This window comes from Somniosus microcephalus, chromosome 8 (assembly GCF_052327205.1).
Source record: "Somniosus microcephalus isolate GS21.2 chromosome 8, FLI_Smic_1.0, whole genome shotgun sequence".
Lineage (NCBI taxonomy): Eukaryota > Metazoa > Chordata > Chondrichthyes > Squaliformes > Somniosidae > Somniosus > Somniosus microcephalus.
Window position 1 is genome coordinate 231,425,469 of NC_140994.1, and position 18,594 is coordinate 231,444,062.

General features: G+C 45.2%; 1 long non-coding RNA gene across 1 annotated transcript in view; it reads right to left on the minus strand.

Annotated features, from left to right (window-relative positions):
• LOC147114147 (uncharacterized) overlaps positions 1-18,594 on the minus strand; it is a 1,113,696-nt gene that overhangs the window by 511,052 nt on the left and 584,050 nt on the right. The window contains exon 3 of the long non-coding RNA XR_015079158.1: positions 7,334-7,466. This is a non-coding gene — a long non-coding RNA (uncharacterized LOC147114147). The remainder of the gene's footprint in view (positions 1-7,333; positions 7,467-18,594) is intronic.

Genomic DNA, 18,594 nt, shown 5'->3' on the forward strand with positions numbered 1-18,594 from the left:
AGCGGAGCACTTGACAAATGGGGAAAGGATCGGACAGAGTCAACATGGATTTACAAAGGGTAAATCGTGTTTGACTAATCTGCTGGAATTTTTTGAGGAAGTAACTGGTAAAATAGATGGGGGAGAGCCAGTGGATGTGGTGTACCTTGACTTCCAGAAAGCCTTCGATAAGGTTCCACACAAAAGATTATCATGCAAAATTAAGGCTCATGGGATTGGGGGCAAAGTATTAACGTGGATAGAGAACTGGCTGGCGGATAGAAAACAGAGAGTTGGAATAAACGGCTCGTTTTCGGAGTGGCAGGCAGTGACCAGCGGGGTGCCGCAAGGATCTGTCCTGGGACCCCAGCTGTTCACAATATATATAAATGATCTGGATCAGGGAATTGGATGCAATATTTCCAAATTCGCTGACGACACTAAACTAGGAGGAGGGGTGGGCTCTGATGAGGATGTCAGGAGGCTACAGTGCGATTTGGACAGGTTGGGGGAATGGGCGGATACGTGGCAGATGCACTATAATGTGGATAAATGCGAGGTTATCCACTTTGGGGGTAAAAACAGGAGGGTAGATTATTATCTAAATGGCAATAGATTGGGAGATGGGGAAGTGCAGAGGGACCTGGGTGTTCTTGTGCACCAGTCACTGAAGGAGAGCATGCAGGTGCAACAGGCGATTAAGAAGGCAAATGGTATGTTGGCCTTCATATCAAGGGGGTTCGAGTATAGGAATAGGGATACCTTACTACAGCTGTACAAGGTGCTGGTGAGACCGCATCTGGAGTATTGTGTACAGTTTTGGTCGCCCCATCTGCGGAAGGATGTTCTTGCCATGGAAAGAGTGCAGCGGCGATTCACCAGGCTGATACCTGGAATGGCGGGAATGACCTACGAGGAGAGATTGAATAGTTTGGGCTTGTACTCACTGGAGTTTAGAAGATTGAGAGGGGATCTCATCGAAACATATAAAATTATGGCAGGCCTGGACAGGCTGAATTCAGAGAGAATGTTTCCAATGGCAGGGGAGCACAGAACCAGGGGCCACAGTCTAAAAATAGCAGGCAAATCATTTAAAACAGAGATGAGGAAGAATTTCTTCACTCAAAGAGTGGTGAGCCTGTGGAATTCCCTGCCACAGAGGGCTGTGAAGGCTAATTCAATAAATATTTTCAAGAGAGAATTGGATATATTTCTGAAGGCTAAGGGGATTAAGGGTTACGGAGAAAAGGTGGGGACGGGGTACTGAACTGGTAAGATCAGCTAAGATCTCAGACGAAGATCAGCCATGATCTCATTGAATGGCGGAGCAGGCTCGAAGGGCCGAATGGCCTACTCCTGTTCCTATCTCTATGTTTCTATGTTTCTATGACTCTTCCTCAACTTCCATCTGTAAGTACGCTTGCGCCAGGTCTATCTTGGTGAAGTGTTTCCCGCCAGACAATGAAGCAAAGATATCCTCAATCCGCGGAAGCACCGGATTAACTGTGATCTTGAAGTCTCCACAGATGCGGACCTTCCCCGGTTCCCCTGGCTTGTTACTCAATGAACGCTTCATGACGGGAACAATGGGCGTGGCCCACTCACTCCAGTCCACCTTAGACAGTACTCCTGAACGTTCAAGCCCTTCCAGCTCAGCTTCCACAGCAGGTCGTATCACATAAGGTACCAGTCTGGCTTTGAAAAATTTTGGGTTTGCATGTTCTGCAATCTTGATTTTTGCCTTAATTCCTCTCAGTGTTCCCAGTCCCTGTTGGAGCACCTCTTTAGCCTCATCCAATATTCTGGACAATCGTTCAGGTTTGACATCTTTTTTCCCGGAATCTACCGTTATTGCATTTAGGGAGTGCCAGTCCATATTTATTTTCCTGATCCACTCCCGTCCCAGAAGTGGTGGACCTCCCTCAGGTAGTACATATATGTCCATTCCTTGGTGTTCTTTGCCCTTGTGTACCACCTTGACTTTTATCTTTCCGATGGGATATACTTTTTGCCCCGTGTATGTCTGCAATACTATCTCCGTATCCCGTAGGGGAATATGTGTGAATAACCTTTTGTAATCTTGCTTATTCATGACCGTCAACGCCGACCCGGTGTCCAATTTCATCTTCACTTGGACTCCTGCTATCTGAAGTGTGACCCAGATAGTTTGTCGGTCAGCTTCCTTACTCACATTGTGAATTCTCAGACTACCCAGTTCCTTGCTGTTGGAGTCTGAATCCGAATTATGTTCATCCGAACTCTTCTCAGCCACCTTATGTACCTTTCTGCACTTTTCCTGCGGTGACTTTTTGTTGCTGGTCTTCTTTCCTGACCGGCATACTTTAGCTATGTGACCAAGCTTGCCACATTTTCTACATTCCTGGTTTTTAAACCAGCATTGGTTCTGATCGTGTGTTGTCTTTCCACAACGATAACATTTCATTGTCCCCAAAGCCATTTGATCTACGCTGAGTACCGCTGCCTTCAGCTGCATTTCCGCAGTGCCCCTCGCTGCGGCTTCGTGCGATGCTGCAATAGTGACAGCCTTATCAAGTGTAAGATCATTCTCTTCAAGCAGCCGCTTTTGTGTTCCTTCTTTCGACAATCCACACACAAATTTGTCTCTCAGTGCCTCTGTCAGACTTTCCCCAAACTGACAGTATTTCGCTAGCTTACGCAGTTCAATTAAATACTCCGCGTTGCTTTCCTCTTTCAGTTGCGTTCTCGCATAAAATTTAAATCGTTCCGCTAACATCAGCGGTGTGGGGTTCAAATGATTTTTCAGGATAGCAACAATTTTAGCGAAAGTCTGATCCGCCGGTTTAGCTGGTGATAGAAGATGCTTCAATAGCCCGTATGTCTTCGCACCCATTGAGTTTAGTAAGGTTAATGCTTTATCTTCATCTGATATTTTATTTGCCTTACAATATATCTCTATGCATTCTACATACGTGGCCCAATCTTCAACATCGGGATCGAAATCGTTGATGTTACCACGCTTAGGCATCCTCGCACTCTTCTTGAGAAACAAAAAGAAATTTTTCTTTAACTTTTTTTTTTCAAAATGTCGGCTTCCCGCGCTCGTCTTCTTCCCCGCCTACAAAAATGGCGGCTTCACGCATTTGCCTTTCTCCCCCGCTGGCTGTAATGGCGATTGCCATATTGCTGCGTTCGCCCTCCCCAGCGGTTTTCAAATCGTGCCTCCCAGCCCCTCTTGCAGTCCGGTCCTTTCCCCCGGCTGCGGCTGAGTTCTCCGCGGTTTTTTTTTTTTTTTTCTCCCGCGCCTTACGACGTCCCGGTCACTGCGCCTCGCGGCCTCGGTAGCTGCCCGGCCTTTCTCACTGGTCGCGGTCGAGCTCTCTCTCGACGCTGTTGCGTCTCCCAGCCCGGTCTTTTACACCGGCTGCGTTTGCATTCACCGCGGCTCCTGTGCCTTACGCTGCCCCAGTCTCAGTGCCTCTGGCCCCGACTTCTGTCCGGCTCTTTTCCCCGGCCGTGGTCGAGTTCTCCGCCCTTATATCCTCCGTTTTTCCCTCCCCTACTTCACAGTCAATGTGGCCGACTTGCTGCTCGTCGCTGATCGGCTTACCCACCACCGTGATAGAAGGGATGATCACTGCCTGTTGCTGATGGAAGGCTTCATGTCAGAATTCTTCCTTTGCTCTGCAGACCCGAGTCTTTTCTCAGCAGAATGATGAGGGCGGATGCCTCCTTCTCGACGCCCGTTAAACTGCCTTGGATGTATCTCTGCCGCAGGGTAAAATCGTACTCGTCGCCACTGTTAAGTCTGTGTGTTATATTGAGAATTGATACACAGACCACAAGAGTAAACTTTAACAGGTCTTTACTAGTCGAAGGTCAGGGCGGAACTGCCCAATAAATCATTACACAGCACTTATATACCGGTGTGGTCACCACCGGTATTACAGTATACAGCAGCCAAGATAAAGTAGTGCAACTCTTAAAATAGTTCTCTTAAAGGTGGAACGGTTACATACACCACAGGCTCCAGAAGGCAAGTTCTTTTTACTGCATTCCTTATGGGGCAGAAGAAACAGGAGTGCTCCCCCCGGCTCTTCAAGGAAGCCTTCGGCCTCCCCTCTACCGATCGCGGCCTCTCTCTCCCCCTCTACCATGATCGCTGACCTCCCCCCAACAAGCCCCGAACTGTAGCTCCCACCCTCCTGATTGTCGGGTATCGACCCCAAGGGTCCCCGGCTGCGGCCTCCTGCCACTGGTTTTCCCACATGGCAGCTGGCCAGCCTGTTAATTTGGTAGGTTGCCAGGTGGGAAACAAAAGAAAAAAATTCTAATGAGGTCCTGCCATTAAGTTCAGAAGGATCTCCGTGTCCCCAGCCTTACTGAGTTTTCCCCGCAGCACCACACTCCCATGCATATATCGGGCCTTATGTTTCGCCTGTTCCCTGGGCCCATCCTGATAACCAAGAGCCCTAAAAGTGGATATCATTCTAGTGCTCCTCTTCTAAACCTTCTCCAGGGTCTCACTATCCCCCATCATGTGAGGAAACCAAAACTGTTCACATTATTGTAAATGTGGGCATATCAAGGCCCTATATTGGGCAAGTACCATATTTCCAGTTATGTAAGAAAAAACAAAGTGATGGGGTAAATAACCAGTTTTTAGCCAAATCTTTGTTAAGAAGCTTTGCTAATTACAGCTGCATCCCCTCACATGTGGGACCCAATTTCAAATACAGCTCAGACTGATGTGATGAACATCTTTACATACTGCTGGCTGCAAATTGGATAAATTCAGTTAATTCTCAACCTGGGTTTCAATGCAAAGCACAGATTCAATAGTAGCCAGAGGAAAAATGCAGGGATGTGGGGAAAGTGCAGGGGAGTGGGACTAACTGGATTTGCTCTTTGAAAGAGCTGGCGTAGACTCAATGGACTGAATGGCTTCCTTCCATGCTGTTCTATTCGATGATAACTACCTGTAATTCAACGCCAATTAAAATCTCATTCAGAGGCCACAAACATGATCACTGCAGCTGCCATTGTATGGCACACTGATGAGCAAGGAGTGCTTCAGGTAAATTCACATCATTGAGGCAGAGATGGAACTTCTGCTCTGTGTCAAACCTGTGAAACATCTGAGTTGGAAACTCTCAAACCGTCAAACCATTTTTAAATCATGATCAAAATCTTGCTGAATATAACAACATTTCACAGATGCTTCTCAAAATTTACAAATTCCTGCGCTTAGGTCCACAGATTGAAATGGTAATTTGCCATCGTCAGCCCCAAACTCAGGGATTTCAGTGATCAAGAAAACGAGGCTGCAGTTAATGTCACTGAATGTGATGAACTGATCACATTCCCTGTAGACAAACAGCAAGTGTGGGGGCAAGAAAGATTTCCCTCGTGTATTACGTACAGCAAATCACAAACCCAAAAATGGCTTCATCATTTCATTGCACATCACAGAGGAAATCTCTCCTCCGCCTCCAAGGTTTTTGCCAAGTTGCTGCAGCTCAGTCTGGAAGAACAGTAGTTTTCCTGCCTGCTGCTGACCTTTTCCTGCAGACTATTAGCTTCTTTCCTTCCAGGTTAGAGACTGAAAGTTCAACGCATTATCCAGCAAGCAACCTTTAAAGTTGAAAATAGACATTTCAAATGCACATTCTATTTGCAGACCTCTTTCAACAGCCTTGTTGCAAATGGCATCAGATTTAGCAGCGGTGTAAAAATATCAGTGACATTATTTTTTTAAATGAGAAAAAACATTATATGCTGCACCTGCCTTCCTTTAATCCTCCCATGAATAAGGTTGGAAGAGCTGAACTTTGTTTATTTACTGTTTCCAATTTCCAAGCCGCAATCTAGGCTAAGTGCTACCTGGGAAGCTCAAACTCAAGGTTATCGCTCTGCCAACGAAAGGGTCAAACATAGGTTAAAATGATTTTATTTACTAGTTGATGCCACACATTATAGTAGGGGAAAATTACAGAAAGCACCTCAATCTCTCTTTAACTTTAAATGCTCACATCTTTATTTAGGTAGCTTATTTTTAACTTTTTCTAACCCTTTTTCTCCCATCAGGAGAGGGAATACAGCTGTACCACACAACGCTGAGGTGCTTTAGCAAACAGAGAACGCAAACATCTTCTTGCCCTGTTGACCATTTCTTTGTTTCTTCCTTCCAGCATGGAAAATGTTAAGGTTCATCTCCAGGGCCTCCTTCCCATCCTCTCCCCTTGTTGGACCATGCAGATGAGATCAAGAATTCTTCATGACACTGTGCGGATGATAATATAATAGCAGGTGCTATGTGCTGCAGTACGTCAAGCACCCACTTGCCAGAAAAGTGGGTGCAGAGGTTTGAGGCCTACAATGTGCTGGAGATACTCAGCTGCCGCAATGGAATGCCTAGCATAAAGGGGGCTCAATTAGGCCATGAATTGTACTTAAATGAAGCACTTACCTCATAATGCTGTTGGAGTGTCTAAGCAACGCTGAAACTTCAACATAGCCACAGCGAATATTAAGCAGAATAAATTAGGCACTTCTGCCTGAGCGTCCCCGCCCCCCTGTGGCACCACTTGCCTATCCCCGCCCCCCCCTTCCCCATTGACGGAAAATGCCGGTTTCACAACAGACTGCCAGCGGTCCTTCACTGGCTCTAGCACCTGATAAAACGGACAGATGCACCTGGAAAACCAGTAAATTGATGTAATTGGACTGATCCTGCATCATCCATTGGCTAGCCATTTATGTGAAGGCACATGTAATACATGCGCAGTGCCAGTGGCACAGTACTTGGACCACATTAACTGCTCTTGTTTGTCAGTACTATCATGTACCATGACACTTATTTTCCACAAACACAGCTCAAACGATTCAGGTACCATATAATCAAATTGTTTCACATGACAGAAATCCTCACTCTATACCAAAGTGTGGTTTTTAGAAGAATAGGCATTGAGATACAATTAACAGCAACAAATACAAGCGATGAACATTTGTAAAAATAGGATCAAGTCCTTTGCATTTAATGCTGGTCAGTTCACTGGCAAGAAAAATGCCTGCCTTCCAGAAGTGATATTATGGGTGGAAGTCTATCCAATATCTACAGACAGCACCCATTCTCAATGAAACACATGCCTTCGGTTAACAGCTAGCACAGATCATGTGGCGAGGTTGAGCAACACAATCTACGGCTTCAGTGAAACAACGAACTTCCATCAAAAATACAAAAATTATCCCGTCAAGGTTGAAAAATTACACAGTAGCCTGTAGCAAGGCAGCACAACTACCAACTCTTCAAACCATTCTCGATGCTCAATCAACAATGTGACATACACTTGGCTAGTTTAAGGCAGGTCATTACCTGTGGGCGTGTTTGGCCTTCAGTACTGAATGCAAGATGGATAACCTTTCACGCATAAAAAGCCACGGAAAATGGCCAACCTTCGATCGTCACAGTCTTCCTTCCTTCTATCTTTGACCTTAAATCAATTGACCTGTAACACATAAAAAGACAAGGTGACTAAGAGAATAGGCCTAAAATGCGACGAGACTTTCTTCAGCATGTGAGAAGAAATGACACAAAGATATTAAAAACATACATAATGAAAACATATTTTCTCCTTTTGCTTTTCTTGATAGTGGTCTGATGGGTTGCGCAGTAAAACATTGCTGCTCTAGCTATTCGCTCTTCTATTTAACATTAAAACCAACTTTCCTGTTTGGTGTTCCAAATACAATGACTGCTCGCTCTATTTGGAAATATTACAGCAGGACAGACATGACAGATAATTATATGTGTTGCTCAACTTTTCCTGATGAAAACTATAAATCAGCCTTAAAAAGCTGGCCACAGATTTTGCCCAATTTTTAAGCCATGCCAAAGACATAAATGACTTCTTTGTTTTTCACCCATATACTCTGGCTGAAAGGAGAGCAAAGGGCAACAGCACTGTTCCTTAGTGATAAAAGCAAGAGCAGAGAGATCACCAACATCCCCTGTCATTTCAGATTGGTGTATTGGGGACATTGTGGGGGGGGGGGGGCGGGGGGGGAAGTTTGGTATCGACCATTTTGGGGCGCTAATTAGCGCCAGCGACCGCAAAATTGAGTTTTAGTGCCCCAAGAGGGAAGAGGAGCGCTAAATCAAACACTCCACTTCCTTCTTAGGGCGCTAACATCAGAGAGCAGGGAGGAGACTTCAGCACTGGGCCGTGCAGTGCTGCCGCGTTCAAAGGCTCCTTCCCTCCCTTAAAGGGAAGGGCCATCGCTGCAGGCTCTGCAATTTAAAAAGTACCTACCTGGACCACCAAAGGCAACCGTGATTCCACGTGATAAGCCCGGCACTCAAGCAGAGTGCCAGGCTGATCGATCGTGGGCAGGAACCTGCAAAAAAAACCTGGAACAACAAAGGTAAGTTATTATTATTTTTTTTATACTTACCTTGCCTTTAATCACCACCCCCGAAGTGGCCAGCCGCCCGATGCACGCCCCCTGCAGCTGTCAGTGTTTTTGACCGGCGCTGCTGCAGGGGGCGGAAGTCAATTTCGGGTCCGGGGCGCTACCGGGGCAATGCGCACAGCGATGATGTCATGATCTCTGGGCGAAGGAGATCGGGGCACATCGCTGTAGCACTGCCGCGAAACTCCCGCCGAATATAGCGTGAGTCGATGTCAGCGCAGCGCCCGGTCGCAGAGCCATTTGTGCCCCATTAGCGTCAACCAGGGGCACTAACAGGAGGTGCAAAGGCATCCGATTTCATCCCCATTAAGCCTTCTTCTGGTGGCATTTTTGACAGAAAGTAAAATTTATGATTCCCCAACATCAGCACAGTATTGTGTTCTTAACACTTGTGGCATTTCCCAATGTTTGAAACCACGAGTTTCTTCATTAAATGCTCTTCCATTAGATGAGTGGAGAATGGAATGCGCATTTCTCATGCCCTGTTTTGCCATTCCTCACTGCTGCTCCATCAAACAGCGTGGAAGCCGAAGCAAGAAAGTGCATCTGTAGTGCAAGCAAATGAAGATCTGAAGACTCACCTGTAGTGTAACTTTCCCTTTCCATTCAACATTGGCCTTTGTGCCATCACAGAAATAGAAGTTGAAGATTTCATCCTGCAGATTTACATGAGACCCATCAAACTAAATCTTACTTTATGTTAATGTAAATGATAATATGCCTTAACTATAAAAAAAAATACAAATTATCTGGTCATTATTACATTGCTGTTTGTGGGAGCTTGCTGTGTGCAAATTGTCTGCCGTGTTTCTTACATTACAACAGTGACTACAATTCAAAAAGTACTTCACTGGCTGTAAAGCGCTTTGGGACGTCCTAAGGTGGTGACGCGTGCTATATAAATGCAAATCTTTCTTTGTAAGTGACATTAAAGTTTATCAGAGAAACAAGGACCACAAATCATGATCCACCGTGAATTTGTGGGACGTGACAACAGTCTTGCAGAGGCACTGTTGAATGTTTGCCACTGTGGGGGAAGTGGATAGATGCTGGACAAAAACTTGGCTGCAGGGAAGGGGGAGCGGCAAACCAGAGGGCCTCCCCACAGCTGTTTTAGAGTGACACGAGTAGACAAGCAAGAATGTTTCACCCACTACAATTGAGGCACGGGCCAAGCAGAAAACTAGAGAGAGTCATACGATCAAATATTTTTTTTAAAAGCATACAAATGGAAACAAATTCAGCTTGGCGCATTATCAGCACAAACACCCAACTTGAGGGCATTTCCCTTCTCCCCTTGCACGATCCCAAATATTCTTTTCCAGTCGAGATGCTGTTACTTATGCAATCAGCCCCTCCCCCCACCCCCCTTCCCATGCCTACAACTCGATCACCAGCTTCGCTTCCTACCTTAAGTCACAGCAGAAGATGCATACGCCAATGGCATAAGTCACAGTTATGGTGATCCCTGTGAAACGGTAAAGCTCTATGAAGGGAGCAGTGCCGCTAACATACCATGCATAGAGAGATCTCCAAGAAAATGAGGATTGTCTTTAAAATCCCACCACAGCATGACTTTTACTGAATGTGCTGCTGATAGGGTTTTCTCAGTTATTTGTTGAGAATGGGTGCACGTTGAGCAATTTATTTTTCATTCCCTTTAGGCATTCTAACTGAAAATGTCACTCTCATCTGGCTTCAAACAGGTACAAAAATGCACCCAGAGACTTGTCTAATTTTCCATTCTATTCAACTGTTCCCGTCTCCCCCACCTCCTTCCTCCACTGTTGCAGTTCAGAAACTTGTGTTGGGGAGTGAGGAAGAGGGGAGTGGAGAACAGAAGGAGTGTAAAGAAACATAAAACTGGAGATATAAACACATTTTGAAAAGAAAAAGCTAACAAGTGCCAGCTGCTACAGTGTCAGCTGTGGCTCAGGGGGTAGCAGAAGGTTGTGGGTTTAAGTCCCACTGCATAGACATATCGTCTATTGTCTTGGCGAACATAATCAAGACCGACACGATCAAAAGTACTGAGGAAAGTGTTGCACTGTCGGAGGTGCCGTCTTTCGGATGACATGTTAAACCGAGGCCCCGTCTCAGGTGGACATAAAAGATCCCAGTGCACTATGTTGAAGAGCGGGGGAGTTCTCCAGGCTGTCCTGGACAATACTTATCCCTCAACCGACATCACTAAAAACAGAAATAACAGAAAATGCTGGAAACACTCCAGGCAGGCCAGGCAGCATCCGAGGAGAGAGAAACAGAGTTAATGTTTCAGGTCTGTCTGGTCATCATTGCATTGCTGTTTGTGGGAGCTTGCTGTGCACAAATTAGCTGCTGTGTTTCCTACATGACAATAGTGACTACACTTCAAATGTACTTCAGTGGCTGTAAAGCACTTTGGGACATCCTGAGGTCGGGAAAGGCGCTATATAAATGCAAGTCTTCCTTTTTTCCTTTCAAACTACAATGGCCCACAAACTTGATAAGCTACCACAGTCCCCAAGTTGGCAGTCCTCATAAATCACAATGCGAAAAAGTGCCCAACTAATATTTCAAACAAACAAACAAACCACCAAATAATCTGGTAGTTTTGTTGTTCGTTTTACTGACAACAGACCAAGTTGAGCAGCACTGTGTGATTTCCTTCTGGTCAAGTCCCTGTTCCTGGGACTAGGGACAGGGTCACTGGCAAGGCTTGGAAGCTAAGCAGAGCCAGGCCTGGTTAGTACCTGGAGGGGTGACCATCAGGGAAGACCAGGTGCAGAAGGTCACTGGAAGGAGCCCTGAGGAGGGGCGGTTGGTCGGGAGGAGCGGCTGGTGAGCAGGCCCGGGCGGTGGGCTGAAGATTGTCGGACAGGAGGAATGGTGGAAATGGAATGGCGGCACGCAGCGGCTTTGCTTCTCCCAGTCATGGGAGCTTGCAAGATCACATTTTGTTGTTCATGCACTAAAGTTGAATTATTATTATTTTGTGTCTTTTCTGAGCACCAGTAAAACATTCTCACAAAATCAATAAAATAATATCAAAACCCAGAGATTTAGAAAACACCATTTCACTTATTATTTAGTTGTTTTAACACTGGGCTTTATTGCACATTAATAGGAACTCCTGGTGGTTGTTCTCAGTGGGTCAAGTATATTAACCTTATGATTAGTCAATTACTGAATAATGAGCTGGCAGTTACCATGGTGAAATGATTTGGTAACAATTGCAGGAGACAGTCCTACAGTGCAAAACCTATACGAAATGATTGCGTGGAAACATTAAACCAAATGCCCTGCAGGTTAGTGAGTTTTAATGGTGCACAAAATTAAAAAGCAAATCTGACAGGATAGATTCGAGCAGCACAATGCTCCTGGAATGGAACTAACTTCATCAATGAGCTCCCAATTTCAGGTCAAGACTGATTGGGAGTTGAGAAAGGTGGGCAAGAGGGCCTCACATTCCAAAAAAGGCCAAAAAATTAAATATTAAGGCTCTTGAGGAAGCTCGTGCCATTGTTAGGCTCCTTATAGATTATAGTGTCTTCTTTATATTTGATATTCATCATGTGAAATCCCTCAAATTAATTTTTGGGGAGAAACTGTGTGTCAACGTATATATCCTGATTAAAATTTTTGACATTACAAAACAAAAGTCAATGGAATGGATGATATGAAAATGAATTATTCAATAGACCGATGACTGTGCTAACACCTGATGCACTCTTGTGAAGAGGTGACTGTGACTTTCTGAAGGGAGTACAGTAGTTAAGCATGTTTTTTTCTTACAGTTAATTTTCACCGGAATGCTACTCTTAGTAATTAATGCCTGTTCCAGGAACACTGGTTCAGATTCTTTCTGGACTCAGGGATTTTACATTCCTGCAACAAAATTAAAGACATTTAATTTTAACTCTATTCAAATAAATTTGAATGAGACAAGCAATTGGATCCATTTATTTTTAAACAAGCAAGATAAAGATTATCCAGTTCTGAAATGCTCCATGATTACTTGTTTTTTCTTTCTCCCCATCTCCTGAGGGTGGTGACTCATTCAGGGATACAATTCTGCAAGCATTGGCAGCCCTTTGCGGCTTCAAACCAAGTCTGACCATCCTTTGTTGCGTCAGTAGGCTTTCTCAACATCCAGCCAGGCCCCATTCCTGTTCACTCTGATCTTCACACAGGTCTAATGTTCCCAACACTCCATAATTGTCCTGAGTCTCCAAGAATTAAAGATTGATCTCCAAAGAATCTGCTATGAGCAAACCGGGAGAAAAATCATAGAGACATTAAAAATAAAATGGTGCGCTTTTTTTTCCCCATTTTCCTTGAACATTTTAGTTTATTTGTTATAAAAAGTGGGGCTGTAAGAAAAAACAAGCTATTTGACTGGATGGGGCATTTGGAGGTGGGAAGTCATGTGATACAGTTATACAGGGCCTTGGTGAGACCACGCCTGGAGTACTGTGTGCAGTTTTGGTCTCCATACCCAAGAAAGGATATACTTGCCATAGAGGGAGTGCAGCGAAAGTTCACTAGACTGATTCCTGGGATGGCAGGACTGTCGTATGAGGAGAAATTGGGTCAACTAGGCTTGTATTCACTAGAGTTTAGAAGAATAAGAGGGGATCTCATTGAAACGTATAAAATTCTGACAGGGCTAGACAGACTGGATGCAGGGAGGATGTTTCCCCTGGCTGAGGGCTCTAGAACAAGCGGTCACAGTCTCAGGATATGGGGTAGGACATTTAGGGCTGAGATGAGGAGAAATTTCTTCACTCAGAGGGTGGTGCACCTGTGGAATTCTCTACCACAGAAGGTTATGGAGGCCAAGTCACTGAATATATTTAAGAAGGAGATAAATAGATTTCTAGACACAAAAGGCATCAAGGGGTATGGGGAGAGAGCGGGAATATGGTACAGGAAACTCTTTTTTATCCGGCACCGATGGGACCGGCGTGGTGCCGGTTTATCAAGAAGTCCGGATTACAGAGAGTTATAGTTAAAAGGTACGAGAGCTCCGTACACAGCAACAAATCCAAGCTTCCCTGTTGCTTAGCAACAGCTGCAAGAACCCCAGCCACAGACCAAGCATCCCTGTTGCTTAGCAACAAGTGCAGAAACTCCCGATTACACAGCCAAGAATCAAGAAACGGCCACTAACATGAAGAAAAACTTAATTGAACCTGCTCCTGAATTTTGCCAGTTAACCGAGATTTCCGGTTGTTTGGGTGCCGGTAAATCGAGAGTTTCCTGTATTGAGATAGAGGATAAGCCATGATCATATTGAATGGTGGAGCAGGCTCGAAGGGCCGAATGGCCTACTCCTGCTCCTATTTTTCTATGTTTCTATGTTTTTCTATAAAACATCCAGGAATATCCTGGTTGGGACAACCCATTAGCTCCCGTGGTTGCCCAGTGCTGTCCGGCATAGAATTGTTTCATGCAAGTTAGGCTGCCAATGTGAACTAGGCCAGTAGTGGTGCACAACAACTACTCTTCATGTCCCTGGCAGAAGCAAGAAATAAAAATATCAGCCCGGGTTCCAACTACTTATTGCCATCCAGTGGCCCCTGTGCATGTTCAGACATCAGGTGATTGATTAACAGTTTTGGGTTCAGCGATGAAGCCTCAAATATTTAATCTTTGGCCAATTTTCTCTGCAAATGTTTTCCTCTCTTTCCATCCTCAAGTGTTGAGTCTTTACTTGGATACAATTCCACAGTGGCTGCCAGCCCTCGGGAACCTGACCCAAACATTCACGTGAAAATGCGTCGGTGGGTTATGCCGTTAGGGGCCTATCCTCATTGTGCCCCCACACAATATCTCACGTCCATTTCTTATGTCAGTAGAAAGTGGTCAGGAACAAGGACCCTGGTCAATTATCCTCCCACTGCTGCCCCCCCCCCCCACCCCCTTTAAGCCAAGGGCATGGAGTCCAACTGCAGTATGCCTACTGTTGCCGCAGCTGTGTTCAGCTAACTCAGCACAGGCCAAGAACAGAACCTAGGGGCTTCCTGGTCTGAACCATCTGGAGGAAAGCTGCTCCCTATGGTTGAATAGGCTACAAACATTTTGACTCACACATGAAGAATGGCCTCTTGGGCCAGAGAGTCAGTGCCTTCAGGAGAGGAGCAGAGAAAATTGGAGGATTTGTTTTATTTTTACAAATTATATAAGTAACCATCTGGCCTGTAGTTTATAGACGTACAATTTTACAGTGCATTACTATTAATAAAAAGGCTGTTTTCTGTCTCCTTGCTTTCGGCCTGCTGTCTATCTGACTGACAGATCATAGGGCAAAGAAAATCTCTGAGGTGGTGCCATCAGTTTATCATCTGATTGAGAATTCTCTTTCAAGGTTTTAACAACAAGAGCCCAGGTGCATTGTACATTAACAATCTGCATCTCAAATGCATGGAGATTCATTGGAAGTGTTGTCGAGCATTTTCTTCCCCTGAATTTGATAATAATTAAACCTAGCATGTACCCTGATATCTGACTACTCCATCTGGCTTTAATTTGCCTCTGGTATTAAGAAATCTATAGACTCAGGGGTCTCCTTATTTTTCCCAACTTGACTAATGTAAAGTTTGTAGCAGTCTTTGATTAATGCTTTAAAGATTTAACTCTTTTTAATTGTGGTGGGTTTTTTTTTTAATAAAAGATTTCAGCATTTTCTCATTTTAAATGGAAAAACAACTGTGATCAGCGAACCAGAAGCGACCGTGGGGAAAAGGATGCAGCTCAAGGTTTAAGTAGAAGAGAAAAGCATGACAGATCTCGAGGTAATTATGGGCAACACTGTACGAATAAATAAATCGGAGCTGCTTTTCAGCTTAATTGTACCTTATTTTCTGTCTCTTTCCAACCGTTTCTGCCTCGTTGACATTACATAATCTTTGTAGACTGTGTGACACATTCTGTCGCGTGTCTGCTAGTTGTACAAATGACACCAATAAGGAATCAGAAGGGGCAAAACAAAGCTTTTGCTAATAAAGGGGATTCTTTCCCACTTTTCTTTTTTACCCCACACATCATTCCCAACCAAAAACGGCAAGTCAGATGACTTGCTCCCATTGTCTTCCAATGGTGCTCTGTACCCAGACTGCTCAGATGTGCAGGAGTGATATTCGGTGAATTTCCCCTTCATCTCATTTTTTTTGGTGGGGGTGGCGGGGGGGGGGGAAAGAGAGTTGGGGGCAGGCTCACAGCTCAGTTAAGCACCACCTCACAGCGATCCCACCATGAGCAGGAACCAACTGCACAGAGGAGTCCAACACCCCCACCTTGAAATGAGTTGGTCGCCAACAATATACTCACCAGCTGATACGATGCTATCTGTGCCTTAGGTGTCTTATACCAGAGATCAACCCAACTCAAAATTAAGCTGTGGCCCTAATTCACAATCTTCTCAAGTGAAGGGACAAATCTGCAGCAACAGTAACTTAAATTTTGTAGCGCCTTTAGCGTAACCCTCCCTGGCCACCATCTCAGACTGTTGGTAACCTCGGCATCCTAGTTGACCCCGAGCTGAGCTTCCCACCCCATATCCTCTCCATTACCAAGACCGCCTACTTCCACCTCCGTAACTTCGCCCGTCTCCACCCCGCCTCAGCCTATCTGCTGCTGAAACCCTCATCCATGCTTTTGTTCCCACCAGACTCAACTATTCCACTGCTCTCCTGGTTGACCTCCCATTTTTCACGCTTCATAAACTTAAGCTCATCCAAAACTCTGCTGCCCGTATCCTAATGTGCATCAAATCCCACTCACCCATCACTCCTGTGTTTGCTGACTGACACAGGTGCCCATTCCCAAACATATACATTTTAAAATTCTCATCCTCGTGTTTAAATGCTTCCATGGCCTTGCCCCTTTCTATCACTGTAACCTCCTCAGCCCTACCACCTTCTGAAAATTCCTCCAACTCTGGTCTCTTGTCCATCCCCCACTCCCTTCACCCCACCATTGGCAGCTGTGCTTTGAGCTGTCTAGGCACTAAACTCGAACTCCCTCTGTAAATCTAACCACCTTTCCACCTCTCTCTCCTCCTTTAAGGCGCTCTGTAAAACCTACCTCTTTGTCCAAGCTTTTGGTCTCCTGTCCTTGTTTATCCTTCTTTGGCTCAATGTCAACTTTTGTTTGATTACGCTCCTGTGAAGCACCTTGGGACATTTTACTACGGGTACATTAAAAGCACTATAAAGTTTCAAGTTGTTGTTGTTGTCGTAGCTACAGAAAAACAATTTCCTCTGGTGAAGGAATCCAGAACAAGAGGGTAAATTCTTAAAATTAAAGCTAGACCATTTTGGAGTCAAATCAGGAGGCACTTTTTTCACACAAAGGATAGTGGAAATCTGGAACTCTCTTCCCCCAAAGAGGATGGGATGTTGGGTCAATTTAAGTTTACAAGAAATTATATTGTTAGATTGGTGTTAGATAAGAGTATTAAAGGATATGGAACAAAGGCAGTTAAATGGGTTTGAGGCACAAAGTAAGATGATTGTGGTGGTTGAAGGTCAATAACCACATCCCCAGGACATCGCTGCAGGAGTTCCTCAAGGCAGTGTCCTAGGCCCAACCATCTTCAGCTGCTTCATCAATGACCTACCCTCCAACATAAGGTCAGAAATGGGGATGTTCACTGACGACTGCAGTGTTCAGCACCATTCACAACTCCTCAGATAATGAAGCAGTCCATGCCCGCATGCAACAAGACCAGGACGACGTTCAGGCTTGGGCTGATAAGTGGCAGGTAACATTCGTGCCACAGAAGTGCCAGGCAATGACTATCTCCAACAAGCGAGAGTCCAACCACCTCCCTTTGACATTCAATGGCATTACTATCGCTGAATCCCCCACCATCAACATCCTGGGGGTCACCATTAACCAGAATCTTAACTGGACCAGCCACATAAATACTGTGGCAACAAGAGCAGATCAGAGGCTAGGTATTCTGTGGCGAGTGTCTCACCTCCTGACTCCCCAAGCCTTTCCGCCATCTACAAGGCACAAGTCAGGAGTGTGATGGAATACTCTCCACTTGCCTGGATGAGTGCAGCTCCAACAACACTCAAGAAGCTCGACACCATCCAGGACAAAGCAGCCCACTTGATTGGCACCCCATCCACCACCTTAAACATTCACTCCCTCCACCACTGGCGTACCTGTGGAATTCTCTACCACAGAAGGCAGTAGAGGCCAATTCATTAAATATATTCAAGCAGGAGTTGGATATATTTCTTAAGGCTAAAAAGGATCAAGGGGTATGGGGAGAAAGCAGGGACCAGGTACTGAATTTGGATGATCCGCCATGATCACATTGAATGGCGGAGCAGGCTCAAGGGGCCGAATGGCCTTCTCCTGCTCCTATCTTCTATATGTTTCTATATACTGTGGCTGCAGTGTGTACCATCTACAAGATGCACTGCAGCAACTCGCTAAGGCTTCTTCGGCAGCAGCTCCCAAACCCGCGACCTCTTCCACCTAGAAGGGCAAGGGCAGCAGGCGCATGGGAACACCACCACCTCCAAGTTCCACTCCAAGTCACACACCATCCTGACTGAGAAGTATATCGCCGATCCTTCATCGTCACGGTCAAAATCCTGGAACTCCCTACCTAACAGCACTATGGGAGTACCTTCACCACACGGACTGCAGCGGTTCAAGAAGGCGCCTCACCACCACCTTCTCAAGAGCAACTAGGGGTGGGCAATAAATGCTGGCCTTGCCAGCGACGCCCAGATCCCATAAGCGAATGAAAAAAAAAAGGTACAGGTTAGCCATGATCTAATTAAATGGCAGAACAGGCTCGAAGGGCTGAATCGCCTACTCCCGGTCCTATGTTTCCTATGAAAATTATAATGTTAAGGCATTGGACCATTTCTCACTTCTACAAGTGGAACTGTTGGCCTGTGAAATTAAGAGAGGAAATATTTGTGACTTTATGAATTACAGTACCCTCTTGGGATGAGTAGACATTTGGCACCTTGTGGAAATATTCCAGGCAGTAGGACTCCCGTGAGCTGACAGGATAACCTTATTATTTGTAAAATGAAACCCAGAGACAGGCATAAGCTGTAAAAGTTCAAAACATACTTTTACATGCAATTAATTTTGGATTTCCTCCCTTCAGTTTTGTAAAATTGCTCTTTTCTGTCCTGTAGTCTGTAG